Below are 17,008 nucleotides of genomic sequence, written 5' to 3' on the forward strand. Positions count from 1 at the left end.
CACAGCCTGGAGGTAGCCTCTGCCAGGGGCCCCATCTGAAAATCACAGTCACACAACTGCTTTTCCCAGTTTCGGTGCATTTCTATTTAGACTGATCCACGGAGCCAAACGTAAAAGGAAACCAAGATTTTTTGCTGCAGACCTATAGGGAGGGAGAGAAACAGTCGATAGGGCAACTCCCAAATACGGGCTGGTGTAGAAGAAGAAAATTAACAACAACCTTTGATAGCCTTTACTGTGGCCAAATCTGACTTTGTTGAAGAAAATTCACCATAAAAGTTAACTGTAACTATAAAAGTTAATGATGTGAGTATATAATAAGGCTGCTTTTATTCTATAGGGTATCCCCACTTTCTCTTTGGAGTTCATAATGAGGCCATATACTGTTAGAGACATCTAATCACCTTGCACAAAGTAATGTAAATGTAATAGAAAATGCAGAGCTACACGAGGAGAAAAATGTATCTGTTAGCTTACAGTCATTATTGCCCTCTTATTTTAAAGTGGCCTTGTTATTTTGTCTTTAATCAGTGGTAGATGTGAGACTTCATCATTAGGGTTATGACCTACATATGATGTCACAGTGTTCATTCTATTTTCTCAATTCGTAATTGTGTCTGCACCTTTTGCTTTTAGAATAATTCCCCCACCCACATGCTGCCATAAAATGTTTGCAAAAGATCAATAAGCTAAAGTATGACACAGATTGACACAATGTGCTTTGGTAAATTCAAAGCCCTCACCAACTACAGTAAAGTTGGTAAACACGCACATATAAAACATCTATTTGTAGGTGCTTGGAATCTGTCAGGAGGTCTCAGCTGCCTTAAAACTTCAATCTTAACAATGCTCCAAAGTTCCCCCTCTGTGGCTCAGCGCTCTGTCAGACGGCTCTCCCAAAGTTTTACCACCTTGTGCCCCCCTTCTCTCCCCCCCCCCCCGCCCCTTCCCATACCTCTTGAATACTCTCTCAAACACAAACAAACAGTGCTCTTCAGTCCTCCAGGGCTCTTTGCTACTTTCATTAGTGACAAAGCAAGGCTTGACTTGGCTCAGAGCTTGCACAGTTAAGTCTCTAAGTTACAGTACACTCTTGCTCAGAAGTTGTTGTTTTTTTCTTCAAGTAGAAGAAAACTCATGTGAGGCATGTTGCTCATGATGCTCCAAAAACTGTCTGACATGGCTTTCCCCTTAGGGATAACCTTATAAATATGGAAAAGAGAATCAAATATACATTTTGTGGGAGCAAATAGGCACAATGAAAACCAATAAAAATGTTTTTGTTTCAACTCTCACCTCTGAGGAGGAAGGAAAAGAGAATCGAATATAAAGAGCAAAACATGTTTGCCATAAAAACAGTGGCAGCCAAGAAATTTCTATTCAGCATGTACCCATAGGTTCCTGCAAAATTCGACTAATTTATTTGCGTGGGGGTACATGGTATCTTCATATTTAGTCTTTCAGATAAACAGTTTAAGCGCCTCTCTGATTGTGTTGTCCTTCAAAATACTTCATGGAGACTACAAGTCTTTGAAATGCTGTCAAACACACAAAGGCACAGTCTGTTTTCACCTGAGCTTCTTTCCACAGTATTTGTAGTAAAACTGAGCAGTTATGTGGAGATTTTTTTCACCGCCCATAGATTTTAGTTAGACATTGAGACGGCACAGCAAGAGTGTGTGTGCCGCAGCATCACAGATTTCACTCTACTTCTCAGTGGGGTGACGTGTTCCCCGGTGGAATCCGCGGCCCTCGGGTGCTGGGAACCCTCAGCAGTTCGTCCTGACTCTCGACCTGCTCACCCTCTGTCCATTTGGCTCTGACAGCACATTGTCAAAAAAGAAAAGAAGACAAAAACAAAACAAAACAAGTCGTAACTGAAGTTTAAAACTCATAGAAAGTTTTAATCCCAATGAAGTGTCTCCTAGAAATAATAATCACTGAAGGCTATTTAGTAGAATACTTTCACAAATGGAGAAAAACGGCGGCTTAAAAGCACAGTCGGTCAATTATGCTCGTTAGAAGAGGGCAGATACACAGACATGCATGTACACCAACCACACACACGCACACACACACACTTGACTTGCCTCATTAAAACCCATCCAGCTACTAGAACTGTGAGATGTGAATGTCTCCCTTGAGGAGTGGGGCACGTTCATTTTGAGAAAGGCAGAAGACTCAACTTTTTTCTTACTTGCTTATAATTACAGAGATTGTTGGAATGCATGACCCTGAGAATAAGGCTGAGTCCTGGGAGAGTCCACAAGAAGCATCACCGTCTTCAGTCTTGCTCTCCATTGTGTGTCTCCCTAGTTGGATGCCACCCACACTAGGCATGAGTGAGGTCGAGGCAGTGCCCCCAACACCAGAGGAGTCCACCCTGGGGACTTTACACTCTGCTCCAACAAGCCAAACTCCTGAGGCTGAGAAAAAAAAAAAGTCAAGATAGTGAGTGACTGAAAACATTGCCCTCTCTGAGCACTGAGGCATTTTCACACAGTAAACTGATTAAAAAAAGAACAAAAAATACATGGAGCGCTAACAATCACAAGGCTTCAGAGTTGGCAAGCAAGGCGTGAGTGCTGCTTTCCAACTTCACTGTTATCCAAATTGTCAAGCAATTAAACACCGGCGCAAAAAGAAAAAAAAAAATCATCATATGTATGCAATTCACATTGTGTCTCTCTACCAAGAAATAGAGCATGTAATTACAAAAACAGTGTGGAAATCACATAAAAATAGTCCTACTTTGACAGCCTGTGAAGTACGTAAAGGATCTGTGACAGCCTTTCTGTGTCAAAATCCTCTCAAATTGAAGGATGTCAACAAAGTAGAGGAAATGTGGGGTGAGTGGTCGTCGTCAACAGTGACCTTCCAGCTGGATATCCACAACTTCCATCTTCCCAAGCCAAGGAGCCCCATGGAGCAAATCCCAAACCAGGTCATTAGCACAGTGGTGTCACCAGACAGCAGATCACGGGCCAGAGAGGGAGCGAGAGGGGGACTCCTGGCACTGCAGTGGCTGCTGTGCGGTTTGACATTCAGGGCTGGCTGATCTATGGGGCTGGGGAGACAGTGCCCTTGCTCTGGGTCTTCATGAGGAGACGGTCCTGGCAGTTTCCCTCCTTACTTACTCCATCATAAAACTGAGGTCACAAGATGTTAGACGCATGTACAGTATATCGCTCACTTGTAACATCACGACCTGAGCTTTAGGGTCTTATCGTGGCTTTTAGTGACAATATTATCACCTGTGACAGTGGATCAAGCACTGAAAGCCCTTTCACATCATCAGCTTTACAAGACAAACCAAATTTACACCTACCAGTTGGCTGCATTACCAGAAGGTCCACAATATACACCTATGGAATCCCTTAGATAAACTTAAAATTGCTTTTCTAGCGATAACCTCCACGATGGTGTATTATTGGCACAAAGAATACCATTTGACCACAACGGGATGGTTTCTAAGTGTGATCAAAAATTATTCTCTGGGTTTTTATGTCCTTCTCAAATGGCTTTGACCTCCACAGCCCATCTCCAGCAAATGGTGACCACTATGAACATGCCAAGAAAGAGGATCCCCTGGGGGCATTACCATGAGCCAAGATGAACATAAAAATCTCCCGGTGAAAGATGGACATTTTCCACTTGGCACCGCCACACAAGATGAAAGGAAAAGATAGCAAACCTTTCAGCACTTTTTATTTTTTTTTGTGAAGTGAGAGTGATTTTTTTTTTCTTGCTCATTACCACTTTCTCATTAGGAGACCTTCACTTTAAGATGAGATCAAGCCGACTCACCTCTCTATATGCTGGTTGTTAACTAAGCTGCAGCATGTAACTGTGCTACAGAGCCCCTTATCATACAGTACATTTTACACAATCAGCCAGACACCTTGGAGTGGCTCGAGTGGTTATCAGGTTCAATGGATCTCACACTGAATTTAACAAGCATATATATTAGTATGCATGCATATTAGAAATAATGTATCATGATAGCTCAAGGACAGAGATATGGCTTCTCTGTTTGCTAATCTTGAGGATTAAACTCCTTATAAATGAAATACATAGCTTTTATAACAGAGAACAAACACAAACTTGTACAGCTCTAAATTGAACTGCCTCATTTACACCTCTGTACCTTTTTTTCAAATGCCTACAATTGCACACAATTGCGTAGTCAATGTCTACAGCACAAATGAAAGGTTTTTGACTCTCATGCAGCCTAACGAGCTGTAGTGCAAATTAAGAGCAGCTATCTTCTCATCAGCATGTCCAATTTACTTTGGGATCGTCCCTGGAAAATAGGCAGCTGTGCAGAATGATTGCTGTGTTGTAGCTGTGTGAAGGCATGTGGATAAGGAAGGCTCCGAAGGATTAGAAGAACCCTCACTCCCAGGCCATGCACGCATTATTCATCCCACCTCCTCCTCCTCACCCCTCTCACCTTCACCACTCCCACCCACCCATCCACCCACCACCTTTCTTGCTCCCTGATGACTCGCTTCTCTGACAGTTGCAAGAACCTCTCTCTGGACCATGGTGGCAGGAGTTGGGACAGTGTTAATTAAAAGAAAAGGTTAACACACACGGGGCTGGCAGAAGGTGCATTCAAGAGGCTCCCTTGGTAGAGCAGCTGCTCGCTGTTTCCTCCCACAAAGGCCCCAAGGAAGATACCAGCAACCAGGGATGCAGGCCGGGTGATTGGGGACACCAGGATGAGGGAACGAATGGGGCATAAAGGATGGAGCTGATGTGACCCTCACACTAAAGATCAGCCGGTGGGTGTAGTGAGTGGTTCAGCTCACCTGTCCAGTTCCTCCCTGAATGGGCCTTGGCTTAGAGCTGATTAGTGTGTCCCAGAGAACGTCTCACCTCCCTAAACACCGCCCACACACCTTCGTTAGACAGTGGGATGCGTGCCAGGCCCATTTAGACGCCTATGTCAGAGAGGTAAGGAGAAACAGACAAAAAGGTAAGATGAGAGGGGACAGAGAGAGGATGAGATACAGAGTAAAAAATAAAAAAAATAAAAATCATGATGGACACCAAAGAAGGGGTCAAGCAGGTTATGTGGGACTGAACACGCAGAGATGTTGAGTCTCAGATTAGCCCATCAACATCGTGCACAGCTGTTGTCGCTGACTGCACCATGTGTGATGTACTGTCTGTGGGAGATCATTAAATAATGATAAATTATCACTTCATATTGCTCAAATATGTAGCATTATTTAGTTTTTAAAAGAAGAACATTCATTGGGGAACATAGTTGGCCTAGTTTAGGAGAGCTAACAATGTAATAGGTGTTTTGCATCAATTGGGAATAAATGATAAATGAATCACATTTAGCAGCGGTATTTTAAAGATTAATTAATTGAATTAAATTAAGAACACTACATTTATTTAATATTGCCAAAACGAGACTTCATGTTTTTTTGTCTCTGAATTTTGGTTCTTTGTTTTTACTATGAACACAACAATGCACTCAGTGAATTCAAAATCTGTCATAAATGGTTCCCAATATCCATAATCTTAGGTCAATACATTGTGACAATCAAACAATGATTGCCACTTAAATTAATTCCAATTAATACTCATGAGCTTTTAAGACAAACAAGAGGGAGTGAAACAGTTTTTCCTTCCGTTCGCCCCCAAACAAGCAGAGATAATTAAACATCTATCCTCAGAGAAGAAGTGTTCCCACTGGAAGGTTGTTTGGTTTAAGGATTTGCTCAGTGGTTCGACTCGCCAGGGACTCTCCATTTGAGTCTCAAGGTTTTATATCTCTAACAAGGCTTTAATTGCCAAGGTAACAGACCACCTGATTAAGCCTGACAATAAGTCTGCTTTATCAGTGGGGCAGGAGTGAGCAGAATAGACTGCGGGGATAAGGAGGAATATTCAAATTTAGCTACAAGAGAGTCATGTCTTCATGCTTAATGAGGTTGCTTTTATGGCCAACAAGCAGAGAAACATATCGTGTGGTCATGCACCTCAAGTCGGAACTTGCCTCAAAAATTCTATTTACTGCACATCAACTTTAGAAATGCACAGTACTTGCAGGAAAGATCCCAATTCTGCTGAGAGTGTGGAGGTGGCGGCACTCAAAGCCTCAGGTCCCATGCCATGTGCCCTCCTTATTGTAACGAGTGCATTTCTCTCCTCAAACTCTGACTGGTGAGTGTGTCAAGGAGGAGGGGTATTCTTCAGAGGAGACGGGGAGCGTCTGGTGGTGAAAAACCCTGTGTTAGAGTCCCATCTCTCCTGTCAGAGGGCTGACACGGGGCATCCAGGGACATGGGGCCTTTGGTGCTCTGAGTCTGGACACTGGCCTAGATTCTCCCCTCCCCACAACTCCCCCTCCACCACCCCGCTCCCTCCTAAAACATCTCACCTACAAAACACTCCTCAGCCGCTACATCTCATCTGTTCTTTACTGTCATCCTGCCCTCCTCCAACACCTCTCCCTCCCTTCACTTTGCCTTGTCTGGCTTTCTTTTTTTGCTTTTACTTTTTCTTGACAAGGCTATTGGAAAAATTTTAAGTCATTTTGTGAATGAACATTATAAACAAGTATTTTTTCGCAATTCAACAATAAACAGTGTGCCAAATCCATACCACAGACTAATTTAGGTTTTGAGAATATGTTCATACCGGAATAGTGACAAAATAAAGTGGATGACAGTGACAGAAGGACACTCGACTCTGCAATGTACAAAGGAAACGAAGGAACTATTTACAGTTGGGAAAAAAAAATCAAATTAACAATGGCTAGTGATAAAACATTCCCTAGATTATCCCAGAAAATATACATTTTTGAAAAACAAATGTAAAGTTGCATTTTTATTATTCACGTATTATGTCATTTCCTGTTAGTTTAAAACAGTTAAGTATGTATATTTCTTGTATACTATATTTAGTAACAGTGTACTACAAAGTTTATTATAAAGAACGTACTGGATACAGTTTAGGGCTTTTGGTTTCTGTGTTTGATTGACCGCAGCTGGCAGTCTGAGCCCTGACAGGCAACACAGGGTCAAAGTTGTCATGAAACCAGAAAATATAAAACATAAACTCCTTGGTTTCTTATGTTTTAGTCAGTGGAACACAAGACATGTGATTTACAGAGCAGATATGTACATATGCCCCTGCCTTGAATGCTTGAGGTTCAAAGTTTAGGATAAAAGTTCAAGTCTAAAAGTTAGACTCTTGCTTTATGATTTTTAGATGTGCTCTTTTCGGGTTTTAAGGAGGTTTATGAATCAATGCACTACTCTATTGTTGGTATTTAAAGTCAAACATCCGAAGAAGCTTGATAGCGTGCACTATAAACTGTTTTGTCAACTCTTCAGGCATCCAGTGCTTTTTGGTCCCAGAGCATCGGACCCTCTTACAAAGCTGTGCCTGCGTGACATTATAAAACTGCTACCGTATACAAATTACTTATCTTATCAATCCAAAAATAACATTCAAAGCGCCTCTGTCATGTGAACATTCTGTACATGTCACTTTGTGAAATTCAGTCTGACATGAAGCTTCAACTCTTGCACTTCACATCAGATGGTACGTATGTGGCTATGGAAATTTTCCATGTCAGACTCTCTCTCTCTCTGGCAGGTGTAAATGGTGCAAGTTTCTGTCGTGTTCAACACCAATGCTATTTTGATGTGTTGGCAATTCCTTTGCCAGACCAATAACTCCCTCACACCAACACTACTCTTTCATGCTGCCTGCTTTATTCTCATTCTTGGGGGAATCCTCCTGAGATACATAGTGCGCCTCTTAATTTCCCCAGGGATGTATGTAGGAAACATACACTGGTGAATTTCCAGGGATGAAACACAGGGAAAACATTAGACCACAATATATCATGACATCTACTGCTGCTGGGTCAGATAACCAGTTAACTGGGTTCCATAACTTGACACAAGTCCATGTTTTGCATTTCTCCTCTTTGTTTGTCTCCCGTTTTAGTTTGCTCTTTTGTTTTCCAGGCTGAGGGTGGAATTATTCTGAACGGCGTAGCGTTCAGCAACATGCAGCCAGCCAGCGCAGCATAGTAAGGAAGAATCCCAGGAGGCAACGTGGCCCGGTGGGTTTGGTTTGTACACCCGTCACACACTTCTGAAGGGGTGACGTGCATCACTGCTCCACTGAGGGAGAGCCTCTGCCATGTTTACTGTCATGTTCTAAGGTATGCTACGTGGCTTCAAACACATCAAACACATCTACAGGAATACTGATATTGGGAATGCCATGGGGAGCTGCACAAAAAGGTACAGACATACTCCTGAAAACACACATGCCCACAACTCTGCCACGAGTGTTCACAAAACACACAATAATAAATTCAGATTTTAAATTGCTGTTTTTATGTATTAGCAAACTGTCAGTGATTGTAAGACAGACTTTATATTTACGATGATACATGGTTGCAAAGTCTGGTAAAATGACAGCACTGTGTCTCATTCATGCCTTTATCTAAATTTGCCAATATGCCATTTTGTCTGTTCAGTTGTTTCCATAGTAACAATGCCAACAGTAACAACAATGATGTAAAAAGAGATGATATAGCAAGTGAATTTTTTTGTTGAGATTGAGAGAGCTCACTGGAAACAAGAATGATTAAATCATTTGCTGCTCTTTTGTTATTTTGTGGCGCAAACAACACTAAATTTGAAAAAGTAACTTATAGCTTCTTGTCAGAGTGATATGTGATATACACTATGATGCATTAGACAGCAACACAATGTCAACATAATGTTAATAACCTGTTGTCTGTCCGACACAATCACGTGGCTTTTGGAGTGTGCCGCGACACAGTTGTATTTGATGAATAGTCAAGACTGATTTGACTAGCAAAGTGCTCCCCTCCTGGCCTGCTGTGTGTAGTGTTGAAGAAGGCTGAGTTGTTTGCTGTGCCTCTAGGCGTGAGGATGAGGGGGAGCAGCCTGGAGTTCCTGCCTGGCTCAGGGGGAGGTTGGACTGGATTAGACGGCTGACAGCTGGGCCACATCTCTGGAGGCGTAGGGCGGAGAGGCCCCCTGTCTGCCTGCCTCTGCACCAAGTGTCAATTTGAGCATGAAGGAAGGATGGAGTGAGCCAAAGAGTAAGTAAGTGAGCAAAGTAGGGCCACTGGTAGTCCTGGGTGGATTGACATCAGCTGTGCATGGGCCGTGCACACCGTTCGGCATCAGGAAACACACTGTTTATTTAGTGGGTTTTGACTTGGGGGCACAAACGTGTGCACACTTGAACAGACACACCGACACAAGACAAAGTACTCTTATGAGGTTGTAGCTCTTGACCTCTCTAGTTTGGGTAGTGATGCTCATAGTCAGCACTACATGATATCAGGAAAGCATATTAAGCAAGCTGAGCTATTTGACTTCAAAATATAAGCTTTGCTGTTAGTAGTGTTCGTTTCATAATCAAAGCGCAATCTTATCTTCACAAAATCAAAGCTTTTCAATAATGCAGAAATGGCAGTGAAAGTAGCTCGCCTCAGGTGGTATCCTGTACAATTATGTGCAATCAAGATTACAAACTACTTCAAAATCAAACACACTCCTATTTTATTTCTATTTTCAGTGATGGGATATGTAATTAAATCTGACTTCTCTAAGTGTTAGCAATATTTGATAGGCTGACTTTCAACATTTGCTCCAACTTCCACAGGAGATTCTTGATAGATTGTTTGATTGTATCATGCACAACAACTGGCATAATTTACTTCAGCAGCTCAGTGTTAATATGAAGAATGTTCCAGTGCCATATGAGAATTTTCTATAATAGGTTTTCTCTAATCCTGAGAGACTGCTTTGTGTATTTCCTGCACTGAGACTTGGCTATCACTGGGACGTGGGATGTGGGCCGGAGTCGACTTTATTAGCTGGTGATGTTCTAATGTGATTTATTTTTATAAATGAGAGTGGGGTGGGAATGCAAGTGGGGGTGGAGGCCAGTATGCAAATGTGGACCCTCATTAAACACAACCACACAACATTATCTGCTGCTCCTCAGATTGTTTGTGTGCATTAATGAGGTGCAACCAAGTCTGCGAACTAATGACAATGTAATGATCAGAGCATTTATGATAAAGTCATCAGAAGCCATGACACTTACACATTTGATGTATTAAGAGGCTCTCTACCACCCATACACTCAGGTGAACCCCAGGTTCCTCCTCATGATATTATCCATTTCAGCAACTCTGAAGTAAACAGTGACCTTTAGTGACAGCAAAAAACTCATCATCTCTTCACTTCTTAGACAGAAACTTTGTACATTCAGTTTTAGTGAGCTCGGAGCTCCTTTAACGGTAGTACAAATTGTTTCCAGTTTTAAAACTGCTTTAAATATTAACAGGTAAGCTTAAATATACTTTAATCTCATCTGAGATATAATGCAAGTTCTACTGTGCACTCTGTAAACATCTAGTTATGTTCCCATTCTTTAATTAGTTACCTTAAAATAGTATATGCACCCTCATTTTTGACTGTATTCAATGAACATTCAATATGTTTAGAATGATTTAATATTGCATACTATATTCATAATTATACCTCTGCATTTTCTGGGGTACACATATTGCCTAAAATATACAAAGTAATCGACAAAGAATCTGGTAGTCAACAACAAAATTTAAACAAACATTCTTTAGCCGGCTTTGCTTTGTTTCAAAATTTTGCAAAAATGACCATGCACGTCTTCACAGCAGTTTTATTTTTGGTCCTACAAACTTTCTTATGAAGTTGGGATCCAGTTCTCTGGGGATGTTCATGAGCCCATTGCTTTGTAAAGATGTTTATCTTTATGGCTTTTGCGAGAATGAGGAGATTAACCCCATCACTAGCAGACATCTTATAGTTGATCTGAGCATCATTAGTCCACATTAATAACCCATGGAAGTGCAAATGGGCTTTTTTTTTTATCATCTTAATTACATGACATCTGAGCTTTCTATCAAAAGATGACTTTCTTTATAGACGAGGCGGGCATGTGACTTCGAGGTACTTGTTTTTGTGTGCACGTGACAAAAAAAATCTTGGTGCTAAAGTCTGAGCACGCATGCGTGTATACACACACACACACACACACACACACACACACACACACACACACACACACACACACACACACCAGCCATCTAAACTAAAAAAGGATGCCATTGCCCATTAGAGAGATGGATTGACAGGAGTGCAGAATAAATCTTTGTGGCAGTGAGTCAGAAATATAAATAGAGCACCTAAGATAGATTTGTCTTTGGTGTTGATGAAGTTACCTTTGGGGGTAGAGCTCTACCTTTTTAGTAATGAGGACAACCACAAACAGTTTGGTCTCCTAATGAGGAATGATGTTTTTAGAGGTGCCATACAAAAATGCGGTAGAATAACACCTCACTTAAGCATTTTCTGCTGTGATTTTCAACAAAAAGAACAAATGTGGGATTCACTTGTGAAAGAATCAGCCCCACCTGGTGGCTTTGATGTACACCATCCACTCCCAGAAATGAGGTGGGAAAATTGCTGTGCATTAGCTTCAGTTATCCACAACACTTGTGTTGCATTGAAATATTTTCAGTGAGAATGTTTGAAGCCGTGTTGACTGCTTAGAATTTGTTATCAGCTACGGAGTGACTTTAGGGTATATTTATTTTCAGCATTAAGTCCACAGATTTAATCACCGGTTAAAATGAGAAACAGGAATCTACCTTTAAATTAAAAATCTTCAAAGTGTCTGATGTTATGAGCAGTGGACACGCTCACACATCTCATCTTTTTAAATATCTTAAATCAAAACTTGTTTTCTATGACAACAACAACAGAAAATACACCAATAGCAGCCAAACTATTTAAATTAGATCAATAAATGATGGTAAAATTAGGTGGGCAGGGGAGGGAAGGAATGCTCTATTACCCATTTTATCATCAAAGTGAGTGCTGCGCTAATTATGCTGGTAGCACCCAGTCAGATCCCACAAGAGACTGATAACAGAGCACTGCCCAGGGTTACGGTGATTGCGCACACTAGCTCCCGCTTTGCCATCTCATTGGACAGGTTGGGCGGCTGATATTCATGCAATAATAAGATGCATAATGATATAGAACAGCACTAAGAAGGTGTGGTTTGCAATGGCGTTTTTTTTGTTCTCTTTTTAACCTGAGTTTGAGAGCTGGCGTCCCATTAGAGCTCTATTGCTAATCAATGTGAGGCATTATAGGTTGTATAAATCACACTCTGACACCTGCTGTATGGGTCGTTAACAGAGAACTCACCAGGGAGGAATAGACAGAGCAAACATGCAGACACGCCGAACAGAAATGTCTGAAGCTCGGGCTGAAGCATTGTTACCAGAACATTATTATGGCAACCAAGGAGCTGATCAACTGAAAGATTTGGTACAAATTGGGAGGTTATAGCTCAAATAACTCAAAGAGTATTTCTCATTTAATAAAGCACATATTGGTTTAGCTTTCTTACAAAGTTACACTCACAGTCTCACTGCTTTCTGATAATGCTATGTAATCTAGGCTCCAATGATTATTTGCAATTTATGGTTACCAAACAACCACAGACCACCGGAGGTGTTGCTCAAATATTAGGAGGCGAAAAGCGAGAGGTTCCTGTAAAAAAAAAATTTAATTGAGGATGTAGTTATTCTGCCCGAAAAGGCAAGCAGGAAAGTGCACACACAGGCATTTGTAACCTGAGTGTGCTACAGAGGGGGACCATCTGAAGACTCGCAGGCCCTTTGATGTCTTCTGAATACGGGCATAATGCATGTGTAATTAATAACCCATTTGCATATGATGAACTAGGGCACTTAGTCAATGTTCTCGGGATACAAATACCTGAGGAAAACAATAACAACTGAGAACATTAAAAAAGGGAGTCTTCGCAAAAAAAGACAAATCTATGGCCCGCTTCGGATTAGAAATACATTAGCACCTAATTATGTCCTAATTGCCAATATTTTAGCAGGTGTTTGTACTTAACCAGTGGTAATGCCCTCCTGGAACAAGCTCATCAGGGCTATTCTCAGGTGAATCTCTACAGTCCTGTGTGATTATACTGCGACAAGATAGACCTGTGGTCAAAAACATGGGTAATAATGAGGCTGCTGAACAGGGCGACAATAACAACTACAAAAACCAGCAACATCAATAATAACGGTAGTAAAATAAATAATAACAAAACTAAAAAGAAGTAAAGGCAGAAGAAAACTAGTAATTCACTGCCATCTCTGACAGAATACAAATGTAACAGTGGAAATTAAAATTTGTTACTAGTGCAGAGATATTAGTGGTGAGAGCACGCAGTTAAAAAATAAGTATTAATTTTTTTGCCCAAATATTTTCAAAGCAATCAAAGACTCTGGGAGGTGGAATTCTCTCACCTAATCAAACAGCCAATGTAACCCAGCGCTTGATTAAATATTGAGCTTAGGAGTTTCAGATATCTTTTTTCATTGGCCTGCTGGCATTTGGCAGCAAGGGAGCATTAAATTCCCATAAGCCCCAAGAGTTGGTCCACTCTGGAAAAGTGCTGAGCCAGCAAATCAAACTGCAGAAATGTCATGGAGTGAAAAGAAGTGAACCACAAGCATACATTGATTGAGTCATCTTCACATCTGACATTATAGCCCTTGATGATGTCCAGGTGATCGATAGTGTGAAAAGTAAAGTGAAGTCTTGCCTGTTGAGTCCCAGAATTAAGATCTTGAATGATAAGTTATCTGACAATTGACAAACTTAGGACTTCTTGTAATTCTCATTGAAGAAAAGTTTCAAGAAAAACACAAGTGCAAACATTAATATGAATCATGGCAGAATTCCATGCAGCTACCTCAATTTCAGGGTCTTGTTATTGTGCATGCTCGCTCACTGTTACACTACCAGGGCTTAGTAGGACATCTAAAGTGAACAAAGTTATTGTTAAAGTTGTACTACAAATAACAATTTCCCTTAAAGCTAGGTAGGTATGATATTTTTTGATCATCGGGGAAAAAAATTCCATAAAAACTTTTAGCATGTTGTGATTGAAGTGTTCTGATCATTCAGTCATTTCAGGGGGTATTCTTACTGGCTGTTCTGCAAACGTGCACGTCCCTTCAGATATTGAGGCTGATTCAAAGGCGGAAAATCCTGGATACAAAGCCTCCACTGCAGCATTGGCAATAACTATGAGACACTGGACGCCTCAGTTCCATTCTCCTTCCTCTGAGGTGCACAGAAGGGAGAAGATGCTGCACGATGCTGAGGTTTGGAGCAGCGAGCCAGGACTGGCTGTCAGCAGACGGGGACCCTGCACCAGCCTCAGCACACACACCAACGTCAAATCCATCAGCCCTCGGGGCAGACAGCTAGGAGTGCGTCACTTATGTGGAAGTGGTGGGGGACACGGGATCATCTGCCAAGGACGAAGGCCCAGGTTTTTTTTTGGTTTTGTTTTGACTGCAACGCCTGTCTCACAAGGGCAACTCCATGCTGGCCACAGCCTACAACCAGGGGAGGTCTGTCGGTGTGACCCAGGCAGCAGCAGACTTTGTCTTTTTTCAGGAGACCCGCATGGAAGCCATGGGGTGAGTGAAAGTCCTATAACGGCTCAATGGCCTGATCCCAGTAAATGTTTATCTGGTAACTGTGTCTCAAGGTGTGTAACTGCCTCTACTGAGTCAAACTCGATCATAATTCTCACTGGGTTTTAGCCTGACAGTCTCACCCACTCTACCGTATGTCACAGGAACCTCAGTGAATTGTCATTGGTGTGATTTGCACTAATGCTTAGAGCTAGGACTGACTTCTCTGAACTTACCCCATACAGTTGTTCAACATCATTGATGGTTGGCAATTTGCAGTCTATTGTAAACAACAAACAAATAACCATCTACCATCAAATTACTGTATGAGCTTTGCTGGAGTTTTACAAAAAATGATCCTGGCTGGCCTGAAACCAAATTGCCCGATGTAACTAACTTGATGTCTTGAACAGACACTAATTTATTCCTAAAATAATTAATTAAGGAAAACAAAATCCAACATTCACAAGCTTCACATACATTCTCAAACATAAGAAATAAATATAGACCTTTCAAAACAAAACGACAACCTTAAATTAGAGTGTTTCATTCAGTGAAATTAAATTGTCCGCTGTTAAGTTGTAGTAATGGCCAGGTAGCATTACACTCTGATGTCAATACATTTTCTTTAATTAAGATTTTCTTTTAAGGAGTTTAGTTCAATTCAGTCAATGTTTTTTCCCAGCCAACTCCGTAGTTTCGGTCCACTTAGTGTCTGCCTGTACATTAGTTTAAGTTTACCTGTAGTCCAAGTGGAATCCGGCGTGTACAAATATATCCATGAAAACACGTCAAACTCTGGTCCTCCGTAACCTTCTTTTAACCTAAGTTTTAAGCAGCAAAATAACTTTACCTTCTCACTGCAGCTAGCTTTACTACCAGACTCCTTTGTTTTCCTTCCTTGTTTTTCCACTTTGACCTCGGCCGTACGATCTCTTTCCTTTCGCGTTTAAAAAAAAAGGGAACAATACTCCTACGATTGAATTTGACGTTTTTTTTGTTAAATGTATTGGGGCTACACATCTTTAAGTCTTTTTCAGAATATTTTTTACAGCGGATCAGTTATTTTTTTGGTATAATTGTACACACCAGCCGCTCTTCTGTAGTTTATCTGAAAAAGTGCTGCTCAAACTACACTCGGTGTTACCACCAGTAACCACAAGTGTCGCCAAATGAACCAGGACTGAAATTTCATAGCATGAACGTTCAGGTCTGGGCTTTTCCAAATATGGCAAGTCAAAATTTATTTTCTGAAAATGGCCTATGTTGTGTTTATATGTTTGATTGCACAGATTCACCCTGCATATCATCAGTGCAAACCTGTTTTTCATAAAAATGCAGATTTAGTCTATGGTCTTCTGAGAGTTGTAAATCCAAATATCCTTGTGTGTTATTGAAATTACTCATACAGGACCTGTGCTTCTAAGTTTCACAAGTCTGAAATGCCATTTTGACAGTTCCTGACTCAATACCCAGTGTTGCATCAAATGTCTGTTTAACTTTTTCCTCCATTTTTTTTTTTTTTGTTCCACTCCCCTCACTTACCATTGTATTGTTCGACCTTGAGTGAGATGCTGTCAGGCGCTTTTTAGAACATAAGCGTTGCAGTTTCCCATAATCCACTGGGAGTGTTGAGGTGAGAGCTGTGGCCCAGTAGCACTCTGAGTGGCTGGCAGCGGATCAAAAGCAAACGAGGTTCCTGAGCTCATTCCAATTATAACAGCACACACTATCAACTACAAATACAAACAGCACATAAGTGATAGCGCTGGTGGCCTGGAGGACTGCTGCCAGAGAGCAGGCAGCATGCTAATCAGGATACCTCTTGCCATGGGCTATTTAGGGAATAGCCTCTCATCCCACCAATTCCCCATGCCTTAGCCAGGGAAACGAAAGAGAAGAAGGGGAGTGAATTCCCTGAGAGCACAATCCAAGGACAAAATATTAGAAAATGGATCTTTATCTTTGCTCTTGGCCAATATCCATATTAATTACAAAAAAGGGAAAACAATATGTACTGAATAAAATATAAAGACATTTGTCAAATACATACAGCAACAAATTATGACCACCTTCTGTAACTGCCTTTTCTTATTATGTTAATTCAATCAAAAGTAAAATAATATTGGGAAAAAAATACTACAAAGACTTACATTTGCTTCACATTTTATGCAAATTCTACATAGGCTTACAGAAGTTGGTATCACAGTCTACCCTATCGTTTAACCTTTGCACAAGCAGAACGTAGGAAAACAAGATCCTCAGTCGTTTGCACATCACTTCACACTGTTTATTGCAATTAGTCTGATTATTCATAACAACATCTTCCCGAGCATCCCATTGTAGTCGGCCAATCCAGGAAAGTGATTTATATCCGGTCGACTGTCATAGGGAAAAGGAAGTGAGATGTTTTGGAGCGGT

The sequence above is a fragment of the Brachyistius frenatus genome, unplaced genomic scaffold (assembly GCF_029030835.1).
Source record: "Brachyistius frenatus isolate BFR_SWC_R1_liver_20210118 unplaced genomic scaffold, ASM2903083v1 Contig_12, whole genome shotgun sequence".
Taxonomy (NCBI): Eukaryota; Metazoa; Chordata; class Actinopteri; family Embiotocidae; genus Brachyistius; species Brachyistius frenatus.